General features: G+C 41.6%; 1 protein-coding gene and 1 pseudogene across 2 annotated transcripts in view; one reads left to right on the top strand and one right to left on the bottom strand.

The window, feature by feature from the left end:
• TANC1 (tetratricopeptide repeat, ankyrin repeat and coiled-coil containing 1) overlaps positions 1-13,080 on the top strand; it is a 273,934-nt gene that overhangs the window by 84,797 nt on the left and 176,057 nt on the right. The gene's annotated exons all lie outside the window — the stretch shown is intronic.
• Positions 5,790-7,335, bottom strand: LOC105515341 (annotated as a pseudogene).

Raw genomic sequence — 13,080 nt, 5'->3', positions numbered from 1 at the left:
TGTGCCACCACACCCAGCTAATTAAAAAAAAATTTTTTTTTTTGTAGAAACAAGTCTCACTGCTGGTCTGTAATTCCTGGACTCGAGTAATCCTCCTACCTTAGCCTCACAAAGTGTTGATTACAGGTGTGAGCCACCACACCCAGCCTGTGATACCGTTTTAAATTAAATCAGGTTATTGGAACAGCATTGCAGTTTTGCCGTTTACCTTTAGGCCCCATGCTGTGTAACAGGGACTTGTTCTTGGATGTCGTTTTACCTGGAAATCCAAGGCTTAGGATGCCAAGGCATTGTTTTAGTGCCTGTCTTTCCTCCAAAGGAAGAAGTGGAATGAGGTGTTAAGTGCTAAGGTGTGACCTTAGAGCAGGCTACTGAGATTCTCTAGGTCTCAATTTCCTTATCTGTTGAAAGAGGATAATTATAGTTCCCACCTGGTGGTTGTGAGGACTAAACAGGAGGATGTCTGTGAAATAAGTATCTCTACTTCTGCCATTGCTTTTGTGGTTGGTTGCTGGATTTGTGAAGTAAAGGTCTTCCGTTTGTATTGATAAATCTTCCATTTGTATTGATTTACAATATCGATGAGAATTATAAAAAGTGATGTCAATTGGAGATGAATGCAGTTTTATTTTTAGTGAATTATCAGTACATTGAAATATGGGCTTTATTAGGTTTTTGAGAGGGCAAAAGAGAGTTGGCTTGAGAAGTTTTACAGCATAAAAACAAGAATCAGATATTTTAAAAATTATTTTATATCCAGCTTTGTTGCAGACTCACATATTTTGCTGTACCAGGAAGATGTTTTGCTGAGACCATGAAAACTTAGTACATCTGTGCAACATCTTCATTATATCTACAACAATTTTACATTCACTGTCTCTAATTCAAAGCCATTCAAGAAACATGTGTCTTGTTTTCCACTGGGTTCTAATTGGGCTGTTTTTCCTTAGTGGGAGACATTTGGACCACACACTTACATTTAGGAAATAACTTGGTAACTGGGCTACATGTGCAAGAGTGTATAAAGAATGGTCTCAGTGTGGAAAAAGCAGCTTCTGCAACTCCCTTTTCCTCCCCAAGAAAAGTAAGCTGTGTGTATGTGTGTGTGCATGTGTTTTCTGTGCTGCTTCACAATAGTGATTTTTGTTCTTTAGGTCTGAGATATGTTTCATACTGTCTGTGTTAATAGAAGTGGTGACAGAATCAGTGATCAGAGGTTTCCTTGCAGAGTTACTAAGAGCTTTAATTGAACCTTTCACTGGGTTTTAGAGGAAAAACATCTGATGTTCATACATGGCACGTAACATACCTTCAAGTATAAGGCTTGAAAACTTCATAGGTTTGATTAGTTTTATGGGACCCCTACAAATAACACGTCATCTCCACCCATAGGAATTAACTCTCATTCCAAATTTAGTTGAAGTGGTGTTCTCTCTCTCTCTCTCTCTCTGTGTGTGTGTGTGTGTGTGTATATTTGCTTGCTGTTGGGTTGAGTTTGAATGCCTTCAGTTTACTTCAGAACTACCACCCCAGCTCTTCCAGAACTGCACGAGGCTTGCACCATTCTGGGAAGTTTGGCTGCTGCCACAGCTGAAATACTGAGCCAGACTTAGGTTATTTTATTAGTCTAGAAAGAGTATTGCACTCTTGCAGCTGTTCCTAACTATGAAAACAAAAACCATCTCGGTTACCCAGGATCCATGAGAAATTGGCAATAGCCCAGTTTAAGTCCGTGTATTTTGGACTCTGAATTATATTTATCTTCATACAGGCATCCCCTGATTTAGGGCATGCAGCTGGGGAATGACCTGTGACTGTATGAGGCAGTGGGGGCGGTAGAGGCCAAGCCTTGGGTACCACATTCACTAGGAAGCCTGATCCAGTTCACCAAAACACTGCAGTTTCCAGAGTACAAGTACTTTCAGAAAGAGTGAGGAGAGCACCAAGAAAACAGTACAACCAACAGCATGTATTACAAACACCTGTCTCAAATATGAAGCGTGGCATTTTGTTTTTGTACATTATCTCTCACAGTAAATTTCTGGAGTCTTTCTCCTGTCGTGCCAGGCCTGGTTTTCGTAGATAGTAACTTGGTGGTGATGGACGTTCTTGATAAATAGGGCTTTTACAGACTATCTGAAAATAAATCATGGGACTTGCCTTTAATTGCTAGCAGTGGCGTGTATGTGACATACTCCCTCCTGCTAATGTGTGCCAGTCAGTAGGTTACTGTTTAATTTTCTGAATTTTAATGGGATGATGCAGTAAGAAGGCGCTCCCCAGAAGTGGGCCCCTCAATCTTGGACTTCCCAGCTTCCAGAACTGTGAGCCAAACAGAAGTTTATAAACAAATTTCTATTGTTTATAAATTACCCTGTCCATGATATTCTGTGACAACGGTACAAAATGGACTAAGACAAGGGATCTGTAAACTCGGATGGGTGGAGAAAAACGTAACTGTATTTTCACTAACCTCTAGCCAAAATATAGCCATTGCTCCAATCATAAAAGTGGGCAACCAAGCCACATAAGATCAACAGGACATGTAACTTTGTCACATGGAAATTAACTGATTTTTGTATCATATTGTGGAAATAATTTACAATACATTTATGCCCATTGCTGCTTTAAAAACTGCAGTAGTTATAAAACCTGCTGCTGTGTCTTATTTATGCGTTAAGCACACTTTGGTGTATCAGGTTTGCTTTTTAAACATTTTGCTATCTGTGTTTCAATATAATTAGTTTTCTTTGTAATAAGACTTTCTACTTAAAAATCATTCAAAAACACTCTGAAGGTACAGATTGCTAAAGCCATCCGTGGCACTTAAAAGGTTACAGATTCGTGCCTTGGATATGGTACCCTTGTGTCTTTCTCATCCTTGTTTGAGACTAGATTTGTCAACTTTTTTTTTTTTTTTTAAGTCTTAACATACTTGGCCTTTGTTTTCTAGCATGACTTGTCTGTGACTTTTATCATCTGGAGCTCTGGTATTCCCCTTTTGGGGCTGTTGGAGTTAATTAAAAAATTAAGCCTTCAAGTCCAACAGAGCTTAAAGGAAAAAAAAAAAAAAGAGAAAAAAATAAAGCCATTGTCTATGCCCATATGCCCTTTCTTACAGGCTTCTGTGAGACTGCTTACTGCAACGAAATGTTTATGGCCAAGAATGGTTTCCTTTACAAATTCCAGAGGAGAGCACAGTGATGCATATGCTGCTGCTATCATTGCTTTAGCTATGGGAAGAGATGATGCTGTGTGGCTTGTATGAATTTGATTCAGCTCTCCACTGCAGTATCACTGCAGGCATATCTTGGTTAATTTAGAACTTGATATCCAAGGTTAAAACCTCACTAAATTTATTAGACTGTGTAAAATTGCCCAGAGAAAGACATTGAGATCATTAGGCCATTTCTCACTGCATCCTGTCACTGTGTAACAAGCTTTATGCAATTTATTCACAAGAAATGAGGCAGTTTTCTGAGTTTTTCTTGAATACCGTGGTTGCTAAGTTCTGGGTAAGTGTTAGGAATAGGAGCAGCCTTACTTGTATGACACGAAGGTGTCTGTCTCCCCAAATCCTCCACATTGGCATTCTAGCCCAGCTCCCAGGGTTCTCCCCCTGTGAGCTAGTGAACTCAAGAGCTTGCCCATTTTGGCGTGTGTTCTGTTGCATGGTACCTCCAGGTCACACGTGGATGACACTGTAGTTTGAAATAACTGATAACTTGGGGGATTGTACTGTAGATGTCTCTCAATGGAGGCAGTTTTTTGTTTTTTGTTTTCCAGGATAGATTTGCAGCATGGGATGCTGCTCTAGGAGTGAAGTGTGTGTGAGCGTGTGTATGTTTGGCCAAAGCCAATTTATTTTGTCCACCTATTGAACAGCTTTGCCTTTGTTTGACTCTCACCACTCCCTGGGGGCTGGTCTCTCTTCTTTTCAACTGAAAGAGGAGGCCTACTAGACTGACCGCCTGGTCAGGCTGGGGATCCAGACTGCCTGGATGCACGCTGAGCTGTGTGACCCTGGGCAGGTCACTAGCTTGTCTGTGCCTCTGTGGAATGGAGATTAACAGTACCTTCCTCAGATGGTGGTTGTGAGGATTTAATGAATACATGCATGCTAGGTGCTTAGAACAGGGCCAGGCATATGGTTAGTGGTAAATAAGGGTTGCTGGCTGCACATTAGAATCACCTGGTGGAGTTTTAAAACCCTGCATGGGTATTGAGAACTCCAATCCTAATGAAATTAGGGCCTGGGGAGGTTATAACCTTGTTCAGCAAGTCATTGCACGTCACTAAAAAGTGGAGGAGTTTTTTTGATGTCTTATGTTCTGGGCATTAAGTGAAAGATCCATCTGTCAGCTACATGAGCAAGAGATCATTCTGTGATGAATAGCTGCCTTTCACAGGCATCTTTGAGGCTGTCTGACCCTTCACTTTGAGGCCAGATCCAGTGCAATTTAAAAATTTTAATTTCCTTAGGTTTATAATACCAGATTTCATTCAGCTGGCACTGATTGAGTGCCTTTTAACACTTTTTGAAAATGTCTTCAAGGTCTCTTCTCTTTTTGTAGTAAAAGCTTATCACCCATACAGTGGCCTCCTCTGAGGGGTTCCTTTTTCATCTGTGATGATGGTTTATTATGTACTGTGATTACAGTGGTCTTAGGAACAAGAAAGTTTCCCCCTTAAAAATTATAATGCCTACAGGTGGAAGAGACCTGAAATGATCCAATCCAACAGGAAAGGGAACAGTATTCTTGGTGAAATAACAACTTGTCCAGAATCACTTTGTATACATAATGCCTCTACCTGCATTCTGAGAGTTGTAATTGCACATCAGGAAGGTGGGCAGTGTAAGTTGGGGATTGTAGCTCTGTTGTATTGACACAAGTGGGAAACAACAGGAAGGAGAAAGGAAAAGAGAAGAGAATGTAATTCTCAGTGTGGTTGTTGTGGAGCTAACTGCCATGAGGATTGGGACTTGGGTTTCCAGTTACACAAGAAAATACCCTATGGCCCTAGCCACGCCTTCCACAGAGTTATGTGAGAGGAGGAGACCACACTCAGACCATGGTTCATACTCAAACCCCAGGTGGTTCTCCAGGAGCTTTTTAGCTGCGTGGCTACTGGGGCCCTGAGGTGATGCTGGTGTCCATAACTGCTACACTTTCATCCTCATGCAAAGCCTCCCTTTCTTTGAGGCATGTATTCTGTGCTGTCCTCATCACCCCCCTATTCCCCCTACCCTCAAGTTCATTGAGGACTTTGGAGGGAGCTGTTCAGTGCCTGAGATTTAAAGTCAGGCCTGATTCACATCACAGATTTGCCTTTACTAATCCTGTGGGCTTTATCATTGTCTGGAATTGTTCCACATCCAAAATTTAAAAATTGATTAAAAAGAACCAGACTCTTTTCAACTTCCCCATTCATTTATTCTGACTGTGTTTTATTCTTTGATCTCTTTGAGACACCATACTTTTTCTCTCTGGCTATCCTACCTCTCAGGGCTTCATCCCCTTCCTGACCAGCCTTGATTCCACAGCACACCACTCTGAGCACTCCTGTATTGGCCCCTGCACTGTCAACTCCTGATCATTGATCATATCCTGCATTCACTGGACCATTCCTGGATAGTTCTTGGGGCTGAGCATCAGAGGAGGGAATTGCACAGCACAGCTTATTTATTTAATTATTTTAGCCCAAGTGTTATTTAAAAGAGCAAAAAAGAGTAGAGGCCTCCTAGGGACAGGAAGAAACAAAACAAGCAGTGCAAGTCTGCCTCTAGCTCAACATAAAAGCTTATTGCCCCACTGGGCCATCTTGTTGATGGGCATCTTGGAGAAGCAGTCAGACTGCATTGTAGGCAGCAGTTTTCTCCAAAGCCTCAAAAGGGCACATGAAAGCCTTCAGATGTGGGAACTCATCCAGGCACTTGGGCTCAAACATGCGGTTCTGATCCAGGACGTCATAGATGTGAAAATCTACAAAGGTGGGCTTTCCCTTGCAAACCATGAGAATTTCTCCCAGGAACATGGAGAATTATTTCAGTTCAGGTAGCTGTTCCAAGTACTGAAGTTTCAGGGGTTTTTTTGTGTGTGTTTTTTGTTTTTGAGACAGAGTCTCATTCTGTCACCCAGGCTGGAGTGCAGTGGTGTGATCTCGGCTCACTGCAACCTCTGCTTCCTGGGTTCAAGCAATTCTCCTGCCTCAGCCTCCCGAGTAGCTGAGACCACAGGCGCGTGCCACCATGCCTGGCTGACTTTTTGTATTTTTAGTAGAGACGGGGTTTCACCGTGTTAGTCAGGATGGTCTTGATCCTGACCTTGTGATCCATGAGAAAAGAGAAGCCTCCCAAAGTTCTGGGATTACAGGCGTGAGCCCAGCCAGGTTTCAGTTTTTCATGGTCAGAGTTGTAACAGTGCTGTATCAGTTGTGTGTGGAAATTGGTTGCTTGGTTCTCTAAAATGTCCACTTGAATCTTTTCAGTCTCACCACACATGTGCTTGCCAGCAGTGTAGCACAAGATGGCATTGCTCTGGGTGACCTTGTTCTTCCCATCCATGAAGTTGGGCAGATTAGGAAAGTCCAGGTCTAGCTTGAATATCACATCCAGCCATTGGCTTCAGTCGTAGTCAGGAGTTTCCTGGCACATGTACCATTTCTCCTCATAGGACGTATCCATGAACTACAGGAGCAGGCAGATGGTGTGTGCCAGCCCGCAAATATTCCACTAACCCAGAACCATAGATGAATTGCATGATGTGATTTTGATGATGTTACTTGTGAGCCTTTGAGGATAGGAGCAGTTTCATAATCGGGTGTTGTGGCCTGGTCTGCAGCCTAGTTTGGATGATCAGAGCTGTTCAGCTGTCCGTTTTGTTGTTTTTGTTTTTTCTGAGAATCTCCCTCTGTTGCCCAGGCTGGTTTCAAAGGCCTGGGCTCAAACGATCCTCCCGAAGTGCTGGGATTACAGGTGTGAGCCACCATGCCCAGCCAGCTGTCCTTTTAATCTCTTACTTGCCTTCCTCTCATCTACAGGGCTATCCTACACCTTCACTGCACCTCTTACCTTGTTTTCACCTTGTAGAGAAAATGGAGGCATGAATGTTTTTAGCTTCCTGCTCATGTTTATCCACATGTTGTCTTCCTTCTCTATCGGATTGCACTTGCCTTTGGGTCCCTTGTTCTTTGGCACAGGGTGGCTACATATGAATGCTTGTAGAATGAAACGCTGCAATTGCTAACCCAACACTCATTTCTTAATTGGAAAATAGGTTCTAACTCAATTTCTGCCACTTGCTGGTCCAGGAGAGCCAGGGCAAGTTTCTCCATTGCTCACAGCCTGTAGAAGGATATTAATTTTACTGAAAGTTATTAAAGGATAACAGTCTGTTTTTAGGTACAATCATTCCCTTTGAGAATTATAGATTAAAATGATGTTTCTCCACAACCATTCATTGATGTTGAAATTGGAAAACAAATACTTTGCTGGGGTGGGGAGCAAGGCAGGGTCTGACCATTCAGAGGCCCACGGCCTAGTGAAGGAAGCAGGTGTATAAACACTTAAAATAAGATGAAGAAGGCTTCTAAGATGAGTTGATTCTGTGGTGTGTTTTGAAGTGGGCTTATGAACTTCTTTTGCTTTCTCTAATAGATCTAAACATCTATGTGAATACCTGGATGATATACAGTACTAGTGACAATATTGGAGTTTTAGCAGTGTTTTGCTGCTGTGGTAGGGAGGTAAGTCTCAGCTAGGGAGCACACAGGGGACAGGGAACTGAAGACAGCCTGTAAGTGAGCAGGAGCTCACTGCAAGACTGAGCTCTGCCTTGCACAGTAGCCACTGGCCTGGGAAACATCATGATTATTGCTGGAAATGCTGCCCTTTCTGAGACCTTCCTTTTTTGAAGGAGAATGTATTGATTTCAGATTTTTGGCTGCTGTCTTTGCACTTATCCCTTCTGTGTGCCTATTTGAAATACCCAAATAAAACCTACCTGCAGCCAGTGCTTCTGAAAGCCTGATATTTGAGCAGATCTTACCGTGTTAAATGTGCATTTTTTCATGTATACACCAAATTATTTTGACCATAATGTTGGGAATTAGTACTTGGTACCAGAATTCTTAAATTATTAGTCCAAACTCCTTGTTGGAAGAGAATTGCCATTGATTTTGATTTCCCTTCCATAACAACCCTGCCACTCATTTAAAGACTTTTTTTTTAAGTGTTTGTTGTGTGTAAGGTACATTGCTAGATGCCATGGGGGATTTGTGGAGTTCAACATTTTTCACCATAATTTTGATCTGTCATCATATTAGAACAAGGCAGGGTGTAGAATTAGAGAAAAGATATCTTTTGACCACTGTAGCCTGAGAAGGCTTTATGGAGGAGATGGTGTTAGAATTTGGATTGAACAATTCCCTTTACAGGCATATAAAGATGGCTGTTGTACTTAGAAGGGAGTAACTTCTTTTATCTTTTCCTCCAAAAGTGAAATTTTCTTTCTACCAAGTACTTATCAAAGTACTAATTTTCTAGCAACTTGAAATACTGGCTAAGGTAAGGTGTTTTTGTTGTTGGTTTGTTTTGGTAGAAACTCTTCCCGAAACAACCTGTATGAATGTACAGAATATTTTAAATATAGGTTGAAGGTGATTTCACCACAATAGTTTCCACTTAATTTTAGTGCATCAGAACTTAAGCATTTGATTTCCAATTTCATGCCCAGAACTCTTCTAAATTCACATTACTTGTGACTGTAAATTTACTATGCTTTTTAATAACTCATACTTAAATCTGAAGTCTTTTTGCTTAGGACAAAACTATAAAGAAAATAATAGTAGAATAGAGGTTCAATTTGTAGTATGGGTTGTTGAATAAAGAATGAATGGCTGGATCTATGTGTCTTGGAGAATAAATTATAGTTTAATGTCATATTTTCCAGCTATGCAAATTAAGAAAAATCAGGCTGGGTGCAGTACCTCATGCCTATAATCCCTGTGCTTTGGGAGGCCAAAGTGAGAGAATCACTTGAGCTCGGAAGTTTAGAGACCAGCCTGGGCAACCTAATGAGACCTCCATCTCTATTAAAAAATAATAAGCTGGGCTTGATGGTACATGCCTGTAGTCCCAGCCCCTCCGGAGGCAGAGCTGGGAAGATAACCTGAGCCTGAGAGGACAAGACTGCAGTGAACTGTCACTGTCATGCTGCCACTGCATTCCAGCCTGGGCAACAGAGTGAGACTCTCTCTTTAAAAAAAGAAATATGTAAAAAAAAGAAGAACCAAAGGCCAATTCTTTACTTATCAGAATTACTTAAGGGTTGTTCTAACCATCCCCCCACCCTGACATACTTTTCTGGATGAAGCATCTGGATCCTGGAGAAGTTCCATTAGTTATTCCCAGTGATATTGGCAAGGTCTCTGTCAATTCCTAGGATTTCTCCATTACTGTGGGGAAGTGTGAAAGAAATCCTGGAATGTCAAAAACTTATCAAGGGCTGGTTTTTCCCAGCCTCCTAGGATCTCCTAGGAATGATGAGACATGGCTCTTGCTTTCAGGAAATTTCTGTGTACAGGGTTTTCCATGAGTTCCTAGCTAACAGCTAGTGCCCTGTCTAGCAGACGTGTGTGTGTGTGTGTGTGTGTGTGTGTGTGTGTGTGTGTTTGTGGTCTCTTACACTTTCTCTTATTTGCTTTAGTCTGTATTGTTTATCTTGTAGGCTGCTTTAGACTCCCTGCTACCACCACTACTTTCTTGTGATAAACTGTATGTTGCTAATATGAAGAACAGTTCTAAAGGTGTCATATAGAAGGCATGACTGTTAGGTGAGTCAGACTAACTAGGTTTTAAGAACTTTTCAAGCTCCTAACACTGAGGATGTTTTTGATGCTTCTTTGAAGCAAAGAAGGAAAATTTCTTAATTTATATGTACCTTAGTTTACAGAGCTTCACTTGTAAATGTTGCTACTCTGGCTTTATTATTTTTGACAAAAGCAGCATCTTCAGATAATTTTGCTTTGAGGCCAGGTGGATAGTTTGATGGGAGAAGCTCCTTCCATTAGAGCGTGCACAGAGTATGTGTGTTTAGGTATTTGGGGTAACTGGACTGAGGTTTTAAGTTTAATTCAGATGTGGATATGACGAGATACTGCTAAATGCAGCATTTTCCTCCCTAATGCTCGTTGTCTGACGTCACATGGATTTAACTGAATTTTCTTGCATTCCTTGCAAGTGTGAATATATAGGAATGTTCTTTGTCAATTATAAACTGCTATAAATGTTGGTTAATTACTTGATTTGGAGGAAATCGTTCATCTGTGTTCATTGCAGCCTGTCAACAAATACTGAGAACAGGGTGGGTGTGAAGCCTGTGTTCTGGCTTCTGTTTGTATCTGTTAAAGAATAAACGTAGTCCCTGCCCTCAGCTCCCAGATTCCACTTGAAATTGTGTAAATAGGCAGTATGGCACTCCAGAAGAGAAACATTTTGCTGCTAGTACTCTTCTGTGATCTCAGACAAGGTGGTCATGGCTCTGATATTGCCATTGTGATTACAGGCTGAAATAGATTTTGTCTTGTTTTGGAATCATCTTACTATTTTGTCTAGGGTGCTTTTTGTTACATTTTATATGCCAACACAACATGCTGTGCAGAATTCAAATACGTAATGTAGAGAGGTTGTGCCTGTCCCCAAAGACTGGGTGTGCTGAAGGAGAAATACCAGAAGTAAAAGTAAGCTTTTGATAGTCAATCTAACTTCTGGGGGGCTTAAAAGAAGAATCTGTGACATTTGGGAAACTTACATGTTGAGTGATAGTAGAAATTTAGGTGACTTCAGACCATTGGCCTTCTCAGAGTAATGTTATCTATTCATCTTTTCTTCTCAATGAACATTACAGGAAATTTACTTCTGTTAGTCAATTTTAGTTGTGGTAACCTTTAGTTGTAGTAACCTAGAGGCTGGTCTTTCCTTTTGCTGGGGCTCAGGACAGGATACCCCCCAATATGGCACCTTGGCATATAAGAGAGACTGCAGAAGAAAGGAGGTCCCTCTGACCTCCCCTTGCCTTTCTCCCCTGAAGCATAGTCATCAAGGAATTCTCTGACCTATCTCACCTGACTCTCATTCCAGAGAGGTCCTGCCCTGTACCCAGAGGACAGGAAGAATCTGGACAAGCAGGCCTTGCTGAGGGCCCCCACCCCAATTATTAGGCCTCCTTCCCTTTTTGTTCAATCATGCTTCTATGTGGCTGTTCATTCTTCATTGTACTTAAGCCTAAAAATTCAGTTTCCTGAGTATCTGGATCCTCATTTCCGAAGGCTCCTGTGTGATGCAAAACTTTGGTTGAATAAATTTGTTAATGCCTTTCTCTTGTTAATCTGTCTTTTTGTTATAGGGGTGTCAGCCATGAACCTTGCCATGGGTGAGGAAAAGATTGAGGAAAAGATGCCTTTTCTCCCCTACACTCTCTTCCTCAAAAGTATGTAATGAAGAGAAAAGACATCTGACATTCTTCACATTTTCAAAGACTTATTCTTAAGTATTTAGGTCTAACAGTACATTTTTTCTACTTGTTGTCATAGAGGCTAAGGTTTTATGGGGCAGAACTTGAGGGATCGTTTGGTCAGTATTTGAATTATATCTGTGCCTTTGGTCTATAATATAAAGTAGGCCTGGTGCAGCGGTTCACACCTGTAATCCCAGCACTTTGGGAGGCCAAGGCAGGCGGATCACCTGAAATCAGGAATTTGAGACCAGCCTGGCCAACATGGTGAAACCCCGTCTCTACTAAAAATATGAAAATTAGCTGGGCATGGTGGTAGGTACCTGTAATCACAGGTACTCAGGAGGCTGAGGCAAGAAAATCACTTGAATCTAGGAGGTGGAGGTTGCAGTGAGCTGAGGCTGTGCCACAGCACTCCAGCCTGGGCAGTAAAGTGAGACTCTGTCTCAAAACAAAACAAAACAAAACACACACACACACACACACACACATATATATATATAGTAAAAAAGAACACTATTTCTTATGTTTTGTCCTGTGATACTTGTCCATAGGTACTTCCTTACCACACAGTATGTTGGGCTTGTCATTTAATCTGCTGAGTCTGAATTACTGTGTCAGAAAGGCTGGTTTGCATCATTTCTATTTGGTTCATGTTCATGACAGCTCAGTGTTCACCCTTTTAGGGGAAAAATGACAGTAGTTGAAGTTGCTACTGGAAGGGAAGTATGATGATGCAGAAGAGGAGAGCCTACTGGCTGCCTACATAGGTGGGTTTCACGGTGCCATTTCCATTGAGGAATTTACCACTGTCTTCCCTTTGGTCCTCAGAAACTCAGTATTCTCCATGTCTTAAATTGATGGTACTGGACAAAGTGACTCCCTTTAATAAAGCAAAGCTCATGAGAGCTTTTGTTTAAAGCTGGAGTACTGATTTGTTAATTTATTCTCAGAATTGTGTCTGTCAGCAAGCCAGACAGTTGTGTGAACTGGACCAGCACACTCTCTCCCCACTGTTTGCAGACTAAGAAAGGAGCCAGATTACGAGGTGCTTCTCGGTGTGAACAGAACCAGAACAAGAAGTAGTTGTATCATACCAATGTGTGACAGCACGCAGCTGCAACAGCCCAATGTGTCCATTTCCAGAATTGAATGTAGGGATATGTGTTTATAAGTGTGCAGATACTGTCTGGCATGCCAGATAGTCTTCTCTGGAGTGTACTGTTGTCATTGGCCCCTATGGCCTATTCCTATAAATGTTATTTCTAACCATCCCCCTTTCGGTGGGCATAGCCTGTATGTCCATTGGTGACTATTAAGTTCCAGTTACAGGTTTAAGGCCAGAGATGATTGAGACTTCCAGGTGACTTTGTATAGCTCCACTCTGATCTGTGTTAATTTCAGAATTTAACTTGCTGGGAAGACTTACATTTTTCCTTTCCAGTCTAGGGGAGGGGAGGATGGTTCCTTATTTTTGCACTGGGGTATAGTCAGTTCAAGTTGCTCCAGGTCACAGTTTGAATAGCTTTTTTAAGAATATAAAATTTAAGCTATTTCCCTATATATG

Source organism: Colobus angolensis, unplaced genomic scaffold (genome assembly GCF_000951035.1).
Source record: "Colobus angolensis palliatus isolate OR3802 unplaced genomic scaffold, Cang.pa_1.0 Scaffold259, whole genome shotgun sequence".
NCBI lineage: Eukaryota > Metazoa > Chordata > Mammalia > Primates > Cercopithecidae > Colobus > Colobus angolensis.
The sequence above is the reverse complement of the archived record's forward strand: the minus strand, read 5'-3'. Positions and strand labels throughout refer to the sequence as shown.